Genomic DNA, 15,631 nt, shown 5'->3' on the forward strand with positions numbered 1-15,631 from the left:
TTCTTCCCTTTCATACCTCGATTGTGATAAGGTTGGTCTCAATCGTGGCCAAAAGTTAAGAATTCAACTAATCGATTAATTAACATGAATTATTAAATTGTAACTTGGGAAAAAGAAAAATAGCACATTCATCCTATATTGACTTAAAATTCAACATGTATTATGGCTAAAGTTTCCTTAAAAACTTCAATTGGTGTTAATGTAAGACGAATTCAAACCGAGCTAAAATTTTTAGTTCAATTTAATGCATATAAACCTAATTGAAAATTTAAAATAAGATTTATTCTATCATGAATTGCATGATATAAAATAGAGATTGAATAAAGAATTTTTACTTAAATACATTCACTCGAGACAATTTTACTTAAAATCGTATCGGAGATTTGTGAAAAATTTAAAAAAAAAATATTACCCGTATAGAAATATTATTTCTAACGATAATGATAACCTAAAAATAATCATAAAAACTTATGATTAATTTTCTAAAAATATATGAAAATGTTAAGTTATTGTGAAAAATGTTTTGCAATATATGTATGTGTTGCATTTGCATGAATATCATTCGTTGCATTTATTATTTGTTGTGCAAAATAATATCTTTGTTGAATTTATTCGTATTTCGTATTTATGTAGAAATTGATATATGTATGTCTCCTCCCACACTTAAATTGGATCATGTCCTCATTGGTGCAAAAAGAATGGAGAAAATATAGAATACGAAATAAGGCATACGAAACAAAGAGTTAAATTAAGCAAATGAAACATTCAACATAAAAGTAAAAATTGTACCAAACATAATAAAAGGAAAATGTATCAAACATATAACAAGATAAAAATAAAATGAAAGGAAAACAACCTAAGCATGAGGTGGTGAATCGGGAGGTGTAGGTGACGTCTCCACATTGCGGCGTCGGAAAAAGGAAAGCATCCGATGCCGAGTCGAACGATGTTCACGCCTCAAAAGGTTGAGGTTGTCATTCATCACCATATTGTTTTCAACCAAATCATCAATGCGTAGATTCATGGAGCGATTGTTGGAATTAATTTGGTCCAAAATCCTCCTCAAATCTACCAGATTATCCTCCGCTTGAGGTGCTTGGGGTTGTGCCTGAGCCGGTGGTGCATCCTCCTCTCCTTCCGCATCTCCGCCGCCTTCGGTACCTACAAATTGAGAACTTGAAGCGCCACCACCCATAGTGCCACGAAGATGGGCAATTCGGGTAGTATAGGAAATAAAGATGGGAGGTCCCTGGGGAAGCAATAAATGAGCTCGCTCAAGAGCCGAGATGTCCAAAAGCGGAACATACCCACGGTAGGTGGACATGTCATAGTCGGCCAATTCACCCCGTGCTCCCAACACAAGACCGGTGATAAAATTACAAAGAGGGATTTGAATTGTACTAGCCCTCGAAGCACGGAACAAATTGTCAAACATGATACCAATACTATCAATCCTCAAACCTTTAAGCAAACTATCCAAAACATACAAATCCCGAACTTGGACCTTTGAACTCTCAACACGACCAAACAAGGAGAAACTTAAATATTTATGAAAGAAGAACACACAATTGTCCCTAATCAACTTGCTTGAAGTGTTTTTGGAATTAAAATAATCTTGATCCGAGAGAGTTTGCCAAACAGCATCATTATCAAAATCCTTAGGCTTATCGTAAAAATCAGAAGTAGGGAAGCCAAACATGTTTCCCATTGCTTCATAATCAATGGTATAAGGTATACCATTATTCCTAAAAGAAATTGAAGTTTTCTTCTTGTTCATGGACAAAGTGACCAAAAATTCCACAACATACTCATTAATACGCGGGAAACGCATATTAACGAACTCTTGCCAACCCAAAGCTTCAATAAAGGCATCAATTCTAGTAGAGAAATTTAATACTCTTACCGAATGGAAGTCTAAGAAGTGAATATCTACAAATTGGCGGTCGGCTTGTGAAAAATGTTTGAAACGAGCGGCTTCTTCCTCCGAATAGATGTCAAAATAAGCTCCGCATTGAACCCGGAGGCGATTAGCTTCCGTAACGGCGGGTTTGTTACCAACACGCTTTGTCCTAACCATGGTGATGGTGTTTAGGGGCTTAAGGTATCAAAAAGAAGAAGAAGAAGAAGTGAAAAGAAAGACCAAAGCTTGAAGATGAGTTTGGGGTTGTGAAATGGAAGTGATTGAAAATAGGAAATATGATAGAAATTGTAGTGAATAAATTGGGAAGATAAAAAGTAGATTTTGGGGAAGAGTTTAGAGTAAGGGATTGGGTAAAAATAGAGGTGATGTGAGGTTTGTGTAAGAGGTAGGTTTATATAAGGTTGTATAGGTAGGTGAATAGGTAGAATAGGAATAGGAATAGGCAAAAGTGGTGGCAAAATCGGATTTAATAGGGCAATTTTTACGCGTGTCGCGACCGCGAATGGCATAGCCGCGACACGCGACTTTTAGGCAATTTTTTTTGCCCTGAAATCGGTCCAAACTTGCTGCTCATACCGAGAATTTCTTAATTCTCGGTAGAGAATTGGTTGAAATGGCCAATTTTGGTTCCTTTTGACTTGGTTTGTGCATTATTTTTGTTGAAATGGTTCCTGAACTTAATATTAATTGTTCCTGTACTAAAAACTTTAAATAAATGACATTAATTGCAAGGAAAACCAAAGGTTTTACCTTAATAAATTGAATTAAAATAAATTTATTATGAAGAATTAATGAAACTTAAATGTGCATTTATGCATATAAGTTAAGAGAACCATATTAAATGCATAATAAGTGCATGTTAATACATATTTAATACATGAATTGAATTGATTAAATGTAAACTTAATTCATTAAAAATAAATTGAGTTACAAATAGAATTAAACGTGAATATACGTGTGGAAAAATAGAAAACCATATGAATTCATGTGAATCCTTTTTATCTTAATTTGATTATGAAAAATTAGAATGTACCCATATGAAATATGCTAAGTATATATAATGGATCAAATAGATAAAAATTAAGAATTAAACTAAATAAGATTCTTATTATATAAACATATGTACAAAATAATGAAAACAAACTAATAATCAAAACAAAACAAAATATATACAAAAAAAAAGAAACTATTCTACATATTCATCCCTATCTAACAGGATATTTCTGGCCTTAATACGATCAACTTGAAACTACACGAAAGTTTCACGTTCCGGTGCAGACAAAAATTGAGGCCATGCTCGAAAGACACGTTTCACAAGTCCTTCGCGCTCGAGAAATTCATAGTCAATTGTCGGGAAGAATTCATCATCACTCCAGGGAACATCAATAGTACCCTTTGAACCGAGAATTATTCCACAGATTATATTGCCGAACCCAATCTTCTTATCTTTAGATCGAGAAGCGGCGACAAGACCTTCCATCAGAATTTTGGAAGAATCCACTACATTACCCTGAAATATATCTCCCAGAACATACAAATTTGTGTCACGGACCACACTACTGAATGTGCGCCCGAATAAACTGTGACACAGAAATTTATGTAAATACAGCATGGAGTTGGAGCGAAAAGAGTGATTATAGGCGAGTTTTGAATTGAATCGCCAAAATCCTGTAAGCATTCTCCAAATGTCCGAGGATGTTATGTCTCGTCCAGGATGACGTTTGATTGTATCCCTCGGGGGAAAACCAAACCAAGCATGCAACTCGGGATAGCCGAAAGTGAAGATTTCGCCTTCTCGATGAAAACTGAGACATACTCGTCGTTTATTAGTAAAACGCACGGTACAGAAGAATTCGAGTATCCAGTCGCCTATTATTGGAAATCGCATTTGGGAGAATTTTGTCCACCCTAGGCGCTCCATATAGCGGCTCATGTCATCAGTAATGCCTAATTGGTTGTTAAGGAATTCATCCATATACAACATTCCGGTGAAGAATGTGTAATGGAGACTCCAATAACGCCTACCTTCATCGTGGTTGAAGATAGGAAAAGGCGCCCCATATCGCTTGGATAAGTCTGGGCGTTTGTTGATTGAGGCATCATTGTGCCTATGTGATTTTTATTTGATAGGCATAGTGAAAATTTAGTGTAACTTTAGCAAAGAACGGTGTTTTGCGAACAAAAATCAGAGTTCTGACAAAGATGAAAAAGAATTGTACCAGAACCTGAGACCTTTAGGGTTAATTTATAAGAGTTTAGGATGAAAAGAGGTGTTGTTTTAATTATGAAAAGGTATAAATTGTACCTTTCGGGTAATGAAGAAACTTAATGTTTCAATTTCCAAGAGGTTTGTCGAAAGGGTGAGAGTGTTTCAGGCCTGATAGTGCAGGAAATACACGTGTAGCGACCACGAATGGCAAAGCCGTGGTCGCGACACGCTGATTTTCTTACGAAAATCAGGCATTAAAGCAACCTTCTGATTCACGGTAGAGAATTTAAAAATTCTCGGCATGAACAGAGAAATCCGAATCTACTTAGACAATTCTGAAAAAGAGTATTCTCGGTAGGGAATTTCCAATTCTCGGCAGAGAATTGCATTAAACTACAAAATCATCCTAATTTCCTAAAAATTAAATCTAAAATCATGAAATATAAATATTTTATGTATTTAAATCATAACATAAAGTCATCTAATCATAAAAATGGCATTTTGAAATTAAAATAAAATAATAATAAAATAAAATAAAATAAACAAAATCATAAAAACAATAAAATAAAATAAACTGTGTAAAATAAACTGAGTAATTCATATGTCAGATAATCTTGTTACGAACTCAATTCCTATTTGTGAAATATTTTCGTAATAGATTTTACATCGATTACCATTAACTTTGAATCGAACTCCGTTAGGACCTTCCAGTTCCAAAGAACCATAATCGAACGTTTTGACGACTAAATATGGTCCTAACCATCTGGACTTAAGTTTTCCTGGAAATAAACGAAGTCGTGAATTAAATAACAACACTTTATCACCAACATTAAAGTGTTTGATTTTAATTTTGGCATCATGCCATTTTTTCACTTTTTCTTTATAAATTTTTGCATTTTCGTAAGATAGATGACGTAACTCATCTAACTCATTTAAATTGAGCAAACGTTTCTTACCTGCTTGATGTAAGTCAAAGTTTAGTTCTCTAATAGCCCAATAGGCTTTATGTTCTAATTCGACTGGCAAATGACATGCCTTACCATACACCAAACGGTACGGAGTCATTCCTATTGGTGTTTTAAATGCAGTACGGTATGCCCATAACGCATTATTAAGTTTAGAAGACCAATCTTTTCTAGAGGATGAAACAATTTTCTCAAGAATCCATTTGAGTTCTCTATTTGATATCTCCGCCTGACCATTTGACTGAGGATGGTATGGCGTTGATACACGGCGGCGTACTCCATATTTTTTCATAAGCGTTTCAAAACTCTTGTTTATAAAATGAGTACTGCCATCACTAACGATAACTCTAGGACAACCAAATCTACAAAATATGTCGTCAAGAAAATTAACGACAACCTTAGAATCGCTCGTCGGGGTTGCAACTGCTTCAACCCACTTTGAAACATAATCAACGGCAACTAATATGTAAGTTTTACCATTGGAAGGGGGAAAAGGTCCCATGAAATCTATTCCCCACATATCGAAGACTTCAACTTCTAATACGGTTGTGAGGGGCATCTCATCTTTCCTTCCTAGATTTCCTGTTCTTTGGCACTTATCACAACGAGTAATAAATGAACGGACATCCTTAAACATCGTAGGCCAAAAGAAACCACTTTCAAATATTCTAGCTGCTGTCTTGTTAACTCCATTATGTCCTCCATAAGAGCTAGAATGACATTCTGACATTATGGATTCAAATTCATTTTCACCAACGCATCTCCTAATTATCCCGTCACCACAAGTTTTGAACAGAAAAGGATCTTCCCAAAAGTATTGTTTAATATCGAAGAAAAATTTCTTCCTTTGGTGGGAATTTAATCCTTCCGGAACAATATTGGCTGCGAGGTAATTAGCAATATCTGCATACCAAGGTGATATGAAACTTTTCATTTGATAGAGATGTTCATCAGGGAAATCATCTCGTATACCGATAGTTTCACCTATAGGACCGTTTTCATCTTCAAGTCTCGATAGATGATCGGCGACAAGGTTTTCAACTCCCTTTTTGTCTTTAATTTCTATATCAAATTCTTGCAATAATAAAACCCATCTACTTAGACGTGGTTTTGCATCCTTTTTAGCAAATAAATATCTTAATGCTGCATGATCAGTATAAATAATAACTTTCGAACCTAATAAATATGACCTAAACTTGTCACATGCAAAAACTACGGCTAACATTTCTTTTTCTGTTGTGGTGTAGTTTAATTGTGCACCAGACAGTGTGTGACTTGCATAATAAATGACATGAAGTTTCTTATCCTTCCTTTGACCTAAAACACATCCGACAGCTAAGTCACTTGCATCACACATAATTTCAAATGGTAAATCCCAATCGGGTTTAGCAATAACAGGTGCACTAACTAAAGCAGTTTTCAATGTTTCGAAAGCTTTAACGCATTCTTCATTAAAATCAAAGGTTTAATCTTTCATGAGTAAATTAGTAAGTGGTTTGGAAATTACAGAAAAATTCTTAATAAATCTTCTGTAAAAACCAGCATGTCCTAAGAATGATCTTACTCCCTTAACAGTAGTTGGAGGGGGTAATTTCTCTATTACTGAGGTTTTTGCTCTATCTACTTCTAATCCTTTTTCAGAGATTTTGTGACCTAAAACAATTCCTTCGTCAACCATGAAGTGACATTTTTCCCAGTTTAATACCAAATTTGTTTCTTCACACCTAGACAAAACTTTATCCAAGTTTTCTAGGCATGAATCAAAAGAATCTCCATAAACTGAAAAATCGTCCATAAAAACTTCCATGATATATTCAATGAAATCATTAAAAATCGCAATCATACAACGTTGAAATGTTGCAGGTGCGTTACACAGACCAAATGGCATTCTTCTATATGCAAATGTTCCGTAAGGGCATGTGAAGGTTGTTTTATCTTGGTCATCCGGGTAAATGTATATTTGAAAGAATCCAGAGTAACCGTCAAGAAAACAGTAGAAAGCATGACCAGCTATCCTTTCGATCATTTGATCAATGAAAGGAAGAGGAAAATGATCTTTCCTAGTTGCTTTATTTAAATTTCTATAATCTATACAAACCCTCCAACCAGTGGTGGTTCGCGTAGGTATTAATTCTCCTTCTTCATTCCTTACAACTGTTATGCCTCCCTTTTTAGGTACACAATGGATTGGACTAACCCATTCACTATCCGAGATAGGGTAGATGATTCCATTGTCCAGAAGTTTAGTAATCTCATTTTTTACTACTTCTTTCATATTCGGATTTAGGCGTCTTTGCCTATCCGCTTTAGGTGGCTTATCTTCTTCTAAGTGAATTCTATGCATTACAATACTTGGATTAATACCTTTTAAGTCAGAAATTTGCCAACCCATACTTCCTATCCTACTTCTAACAACTTCTTTCAATTTCTCTTCTTGAACTTGTGTCAACTTGTTAGAGATAATTATAGGTAGAGAATCGCCTTCGCCTAAGAAAGCGTACCTCAAATGACCTGGTAATTCCTTAAGTTCTAATTTAGGTGGAACTACAATTGAAGGCGGAACTGGTCCATCTTCTCGAATCAAAGGTTCTGGGTCCTTATCTTCTAGTTCCTCACTCATTATAGGTTCTATTATTTCTTCTTTCTGAACAATGTCATTTACACATTCTTCAATTAAATCAAGTTTCATACAAGCGAAATCCTCCATAGGATATTTCATCGCTTGATTCATATCAAACTCAATCTTATCATCTCCTATTCGTAAAACTACTTTCCCTTCCGACACGTCAACTAGAGCACGTCCCGTGTTCATGAACGGTCTACCAAAGATTAGCGGACAATTTACATCATAAGCAAAATCTAAAATAACGAAATCGGTAGGAAACATAAATTTGTCAACTTTAACTAAAACATCCTCAATTATACCGTATGGTCTTTTAGTGGTTTGATCTGCTAATTGCAAAACCATATTGGTACGTTTGATGTCTTCTTCTAAGCCTAACTTATTGAATATAGATAATGGCATCAAGTTAATGCTTGCTCCTAAATCACAAAGACAACTTGGGAATTCTATATCTCCCAATTTACACGGAATGGTAAAACATCCGGGATCTTTGAGTTTTGTGGGCAAATTGCTTGACACAATCGAACTGCAATCTTCAGTAAGTGAAATGGATGAAATTCCTTCCCAACTGATTTTCTTTGAAATTAAATCTTTGAGGAATTTTCCATAGTTGGGAATTTGCGTAATTGCATCCATAAACATTAAATTAATATGCAAATTCTTAAGTTTGTCTAAAAATGTTAAAAGTTGTTTATCATAGTCCTTGTTGCGGACTTTGTGTGGAAAAGGTGGTTTGGGTACAAAATTATTTGTACCAAAGTCAATCGGTGCATCTTTTTGTTTTAATGTATCTTCTTTGGGTTTTGGTAAATCAGTTCCAGGTAAAGTCGAATTTCCGGGCATTTCCGGGCCTAAGTAATTTTTCCCTGAACGAAGAGTGATAGCCTTAACATGCTCTTTCGGATTTTCTTCTGTATGGCTTGGAAGACTTCCCTCTTTGCGGGATGTAATTGATTTAGCGAGTTGTCCAATTTGAATCTCCAAATTATGGATGCTAGATGATTGGTTTTTAATAAGCTGATCGAATTTATTCTCGATCCGTTTAAAACCATCGTCGTGATTACTTATTTTTCCGCTCATCGCATTAATGAATTTGTCGATTTTAGAAGATAAAGTGCTAATCGTATCTCTTGATTGATTTTGATAATTAGTAGTACGATTTTGATTAGCATTAACATTATTATTGTTATTATCTCTCCAGTTAAAGTTAGGATGATTTCTCCATCCAGGATTTTATGTATTGGAATAAGGGTTATTAGTTTGGTTTTGCCCTTGGACAAAGTTTACCTGTTCAATTTCACTCATACCTTCGTAATCCACATCCGTTTGGATTGGTTGACCATTAGGATCACACGGTGCCATAAACCTATCAATTTTGTGCGACAAGGCAGAAAATTGGGCTTGCAACATCGCTACTGGATCAAGATTCACTATACCTTTAACTGATGATGTAGTTGAGGATGATGGTTTCGCTGATGGTAGGTGTCCACGCTCCGCGGGCCACATACTGCTGTTGATTGCCATTTCCTCCAAAAGTTCTCTTGCTTGGGCAGATGTTTTCTTCATGAATAACCCTCCAGACATAGCATCCAATGAACCTCTAGTTGTAGGATTTAGTCCATTATAAAATGTTTGCATTAAAAGTTCAGCGGGCAATTGGTGGTGTGGGCATAAACGTTGAAGTTCTTTAAAACGTTCCCAAGCCTCATAAAGAGTTTCATTATCATTTTGAGAAAAAGATGTTAACTCTTTAATGACTCTTGCGGTTTTTGCTAAAAGGAAAAATTTTGATAAAAATGCTTGGGCTAATTGCTCCCAAGTCTCAATTGATGCGGCTGGCATAGAAGTCAACCACTCTTTGGCTCGATCCTTCAAAGTAAAAGGAAAAAGGCAAAGATTGATCGCTTCCGCAGTCACATTTGGTATTTTAAAAGTGTCACAAATTTCCAAGAAATTTGTCAAATGGGTGTTAGGATTTTCGCTAGGTAACCCGTAAAACGTTACATTATTTTGCAACATAATAAGCAACGCAGGCTTAATTTCAAATTGATTTGCATTGATTTGGGGTCTAACTATACTGTTTGTTACACCGGCCACTCCTGGCCTAGCGTAATCCATAAGTGTGGCCATAACTTCTGGCTCGGTAATTTATGTTTTTCATGTTATTTCGAACCTTGGTTTATAATATATGTATTTATTCATTTTTATTTATATTTATAGTTTTATTATTTATTGAGGATGGTCACTAGGACTAAATCCTCGTTGTTATTTAACGTTTGCAATTAGATGTTTGGAGATAAAAAATTCAAGTTTTTTCAAAGATAACTTGGAGATTTGATTATCAATGAAATTCACAGAAGGAGTCTACAGAAAAGAAATTCGGCTAGCAAATACATTAGAAGGGAATGGAAATTTTTCAAATTGCATATCGGGTTCCGCAACTGCAGTATCAGGAACAAGACAGATAATTTTTCCCAGAAAAAAAAATCTTCCCAGAAACCTTTACCTTTTTTCTATACACTTAGTCCTTCACCAAAACATCATATCTCTTTGTTAAGAAAATTATTCAATTCCTATATAAACCCAAATAATTTCCATTTTTATCATTTCCTTACAAACACCTACATTTATCTCTCTAAGAAATAGCTAATCAAAGAAAGATATATCAGAAGTAGGATGAAATTATCTTATCCGCCAGGAAGGAATTGTATACTTTCAATATAGTTTTGAAAGTTTCAGTTAATGTACGTAGTTTTTTGTTCGTGGCTAGAACTAGAAGTTCGGGCATTCAACCGAAATCATTAGATCCTTAAATTGAGAAAACACTAAAAAAGAAAGCGCTTAAAAAAATGTTAAAAAAAAAGAGAAAAAAAATATATGTACAATACTAATTTCAAGTTGGGTGTATAGTTCTACTTTTTAATTCCCACTTGAAATTATTTCCAGGTAAGTTTAAATGAACAAGTTCGTATTTAGTTGATAAAAATATTTTGAATAAGAAAGAGCTCCAATTCAAGCAATTGAATTTGCGAACAAGTTCTTTGAAAATTAATTCGCTTAGTTTTACGTTTAGATTTTCATATTTCTTATCTCTTGTTTATAATTTTTATGTTTATTTGTTTTTAGTTTAATTTATTTTTGTTTTATTTTTATTTCATAAGTTTGATTTGTGTATAAACAAGTTTTATCCAATAAAAATTCTTTAAAATCATCTTTCTAAATGTTTTGCACAAAATTTTTTATTTCTGAACTTACTGAGAATATGAATTCTCAGTAGAGAATTCAGGATTTCCAAGTAAAGGAAGAGGAAAAACATTTCTGAACTTACCGAGAATTGAAATTCCCTGCCGAGAATTTAAAATTCTCTGTAACTTCAGACAAAAAAAAAAAAACTTTGCCGCGACCGCGAATCACCATTCACGGTCGCGACACGGGTTTATATCAGACATGTATCTTCTCTTTCTTCCTCAGTTCCACACCATTTTGAAAAATTATGTTTCTTCATGTTCAAATGGTGTGAATTTGTACCTTTTCGTTACCAACAGAAACTTTAATTCCTCTTCACATCATTATAAACAATTGGCAATGATCAGATTTTTGTTGCTTACATTTTCTATTCATCTCTATCAGACAAAATCTGATTTCTTCTCAGTTATCACACATAAAAAAACAAAGTTACAGAAACTTTTTCTTCTTTTAGAACCATGATTTCCAAGCATTAATCTTCCAAGAAGATTACTGCTGCACACCATATGAGTTGGCCCATGAGTTCTTTCTTTTGACAAAAGACAGATCTTCGTGCAAGCGAAGATTGATCTTTATCGGGCTACGCAAATCCCAATTCAACGAGATGAAAATTTAGTTTATTTAGTTTTGTTCTGTTTAATTTTACTTTTTGTGTGTTTAGTTTGTAAATAGGTTTGTTTTCATTTTTATATATGTATGTTCTTTGTGTTATTATGTACATGTGTTCTTCTAATTTTAATAAAACTATCAAGTTTGATTCTTTGATTCTTTCTGTTTAAATATACGTTAACCATACAAGCTATAGGAATACATCTGAATCTACAGTTTCAATGAAATAGTTTATCTTTTAACATGAATCTTTATTTATTTTTAATGAATCTGTATTCATTTCAGAAAATGTTTCTGAACATCTGACTTTTCATATATATTACATACTAATTCGGAACAGTATATGTTAATTCGTCTTATACGATAATTCTACCTATTGGCCGAGTTCATGACCATTCATTTTACATGATAATTCTAAGTTTAGTTCTCTACATATGTTTTTCAATTTTGATAAACATATCCACTTTTGATTCTTTGGTTATTTTTGATTAGTATATATGCAAATTATTTCAATGAATCTATCTATATGTTAACATGAATCAGTAAAACCTTCAAACATGAATGTGTATATGATGTTAAAATGAATCTGTATATCATTTCATTAATCTGCATAAGTTTCAATGCTTCAGATTTAATGTGAATTAGTGATTAATAATTTGTTTTTATTACTTTTAATCTATTTGTTTGTTTCTGTATATATGTTTGTTTTCCTAGTACATATATTCTTGTTGATTTATGTACATATGAGTTCCTGCAATATGAATTCAATTCATTTCATACTTTAATCTTCTATTCTGGTTTATGTCTGTTAAAATTTATAAACTATTAGCAAATTAATCTATCCATATATCTTAAATACTAATAAGTCATAATCCTTATTAACTATTTCACATGATAATAATTTTCATTTTCATGCAACCATTGAGTTTAATTTTAATTATGAAATTATGGACTTATCTCGTGTTGATTATTAAATAAATATGTATGAACTTGTTATAATGAAACATACAATTTTTCATATGAATCTGTATCAGATAGAATACAGTTAATGTTTCATTATTTGCCTGCTTATTTAATAAGGTTCATGTTTAAGTTTTAAGCATGAATAAATACCTACATTAATTTACCTTATGTGAATTAATAAAACTTGATTCTACATTAACTCTAAATTCAGCATTTAATGTTTCATTACTCAAAAATTTCATAAGGATAAACCTTTGATTTTCCTTACATTTAATGTTATTTATTTTAGTTTTTGAGTGCAGGTACAGTTTATATTACATTCAGGAACCAATCCATCAACAAAATTGCACAAACCAAATCAAAATGCATCCAAATAGCCAGTTTTGACCAATTCTCTACCGAGAATTAATAATTCTCAGTATGAGCAGCAAAAATGGACCACAATTCAGGGCCAAATTTCCATGAAAGTCGCGTGCCGCGGCCGCGGCTTTGCGATTCTCGGTCGCGACACGCGACCTGTAGGATGGGTATAGGCACAAAATTATCCAATTTTGCAACCTTTTCCTATTCCTACACTACTTCCTCATACCTATATACATCTTTCCCAAACACCACATCCATAACCTCCACTTTTTCCACACCATGCCTAAACATAAGAAGGTTACTCATAAGGTTTCCTCTACCTCCATTCAACATTATTTTAGATAGGGTTGGGCACATGGTCCATGCACTATTATGGACATAGTGCCTAGTGCAACAGATATTCTTGTATTGGTTACTCTTTCCCATGCTCCAACGGAATGAGAGGATTATATTTAGGGATTTCGGTTAATTTTATGAAGTTGGGGATAACGAAATGAGTATTTGGTGTTTGGATATCATACATAATAGTTTATTGTTAAGCCATCAATTTTTGGACATACTTTGCCTAGTTTGATGGATTTAATCCCAAGAATGCTACTAGCACGCTCATTAAAGATCGTTGGTTTTCATGGTAAATTAAATTGGATACCCTTTTGATAATTGAGTCCATGTTTTCGTTTCAACCAATAAGCACGTTACTATGTGTACTTTGATTACGGGTCTTGTTTTGGATGCTACGAGTATTTTGGCCTGGTTTTCAATCACTTACTCCTTATTATTTTCTGATTTTGGATTATGCCACAACTTTTCAACATTCATTTAGTGGTTAGCCACTGTTGGCTAGTTTTGCAAGTTCAAAGTTGGTACTTCCAGTTCACATGGTAATAGTATTCAAGAGGATAGCAATGCGAAGACATATTTTTTTTTTACGGATGATGATATGCATTATGATGATGACGAAGAAGGTGAGAAAGATGCGCATGTTGATGCCTCCACACAAGCACAAGGACATGTTGAGGAAGAGCACAATGTTAATGATCTAGTTAATTTGCCACAAATTTTGAACCATATGCCTCCACACAATCGGCATATGCATTTGCGGTTCGATGCTATTATGGAGAATAATCAAGAGATGAGTTCATGATTAGACGCGGTGGATACATATATCCATACTTTGAGGAGAGATCACACGTCAACATGACGCCAGTTATTATCAATGTTTCCGTTGTCCAAACGTAGTGACTACACCATCTCCACCGGGTTCCCCTTCTCTAGAATAGGTTTTATCTTATCTTTTCTCCACTCATTTATCCTTTATGTTCTTTTTGCTTACGTTTGGTAAAATTTCTATTTCTATTTCTGATTGGATAAAATCCATTTCATATTTATCTATTTTTATGATTTATTTCGTACACATTTTTCGTGTTTTATCAATTTTTGCACCAATGAGGACATGGTCCAATTTAAGTGTGGGAGGAGACATACATATATCCATTTCTACACAAATACGAATAAATGCAACAAAGATATTATTTTGTAAAACAAATAATAAATGCAACAAATGATATTTCTGCAAATGCAACACATATATATATTGCAAAACATTTTTCACACCAACTTAACATTTTCATATGTTTATAAATTAATCATAAGTTAATATGATTATTTTTAGCTTATCTTTATCAATAGAAATAATATATTTCTATACGGGTAATATATTTTTCAAATTTTTCACAAATCTCCGATACGATTTTAAGAAAAATTGTCTCGAGTGAATGTATTTAAGTAATAAATTCTTTATTCAATCTCTATTTTATATCATGCAATTCATGATACAATAAATCTTATTTTAAATTTTCAATTAGGTTTATAGGCTTTTAATTAAACTAACAATTTTTAGCTCGGTTTGATTTCGTCTTACATTAAAACTAATTGAAGTTTTTAAGGAAACTTTAGCCATAATACATGTTGAATTTTAAGTCAATATAGGATGAATGTGCTATTTTTCTTTTTCCCAAGTTACAATTTAATAATTCATGTTAATTAATCGATTAGTTGAATTCTTAACTTTTGGCCACGATTGAGACCAACCTTATCACAATCGAGGTATGAAAGGGAAGAAATTAAGTACCGTTTACTTTTGGCCACGGTTGCGACCACCCTTATCACAATCGAGGTATGGAAGGAACGTTTAAAAAAAATAATAAGCGTGTTTAAGTTTAAAGTAACGATTGCGTCCATCCATGGCATGGTCGGTACCTCTTAAGCGAACACAAAGTAAAAAGCGTATAAGGTTACGGTTGAAACCACCCTTATTTCGGGCGTAACCAAGCAAATAAATTACAATCAAGTACTTATTCATTTTAATATATCTCATATATTAGTTTAGGTTTGGGAAAGGAAAATTTGTGCTTTGAAATGCCTTGCGATGAAAAACTCAAAAACATGCGTGCTTATTTCGTCCCCAATGCTTCAATTCAAAATTGGAAATACAAGACGAATGATATATCATATTTATACTAAGTTAGTTTGATATTTTGCGTATAAATTTGTCATGCGAAGTTAGTCTTTTCGGCTTAACTAATTTAAAAGGTAATACAGAGATATATGTTTTATTTTCATAAAGAGATTAGTTAGAGAATAAATTCAGTGAAATTTTGCTCGGGACTAGCAAAAGATTAAGCGTGGAGATTTGTTAAGCCCAAAATACACCTATAATATCATCAATAATT

The 15,631-nt window shown here is 33.4% G+C and overlaps 1 non-coding gene across 1 annotated transcript; it reads left to right on the forward strand.

The window, feature by feature from the left end:
* Window positions 1-9,372: 9,372 nt before the first annotated feature.
* On the forward strand, window positions 9,373-9,479 carry LOC136205003 (small nucleolar RNA R71). The gene has a single exon (XR_010675811.1). It is a non-coding gene; the product is annotated as a small nucleolar RNA R71 (small nucleolar RNA).
* The last annotated feature ends 6,152 nt before the right edge of the window (window positions 9,480-15,631 follow it).

This window comes from Euphorbia lathyris, chromosome 8, assembly GCF_963576675.1.
Source record: "Euphorbia lathyris chromosome 8, ddEupLath1.1, whole genome shotgun sequence".
Lineage (NCBI taxonomy): Eukaryota > Viridiplantae > Streptophyta > Magnoliopsida > Malpighiales > Euphorbiaceae > Euphorbia > Euphorbia lathyris.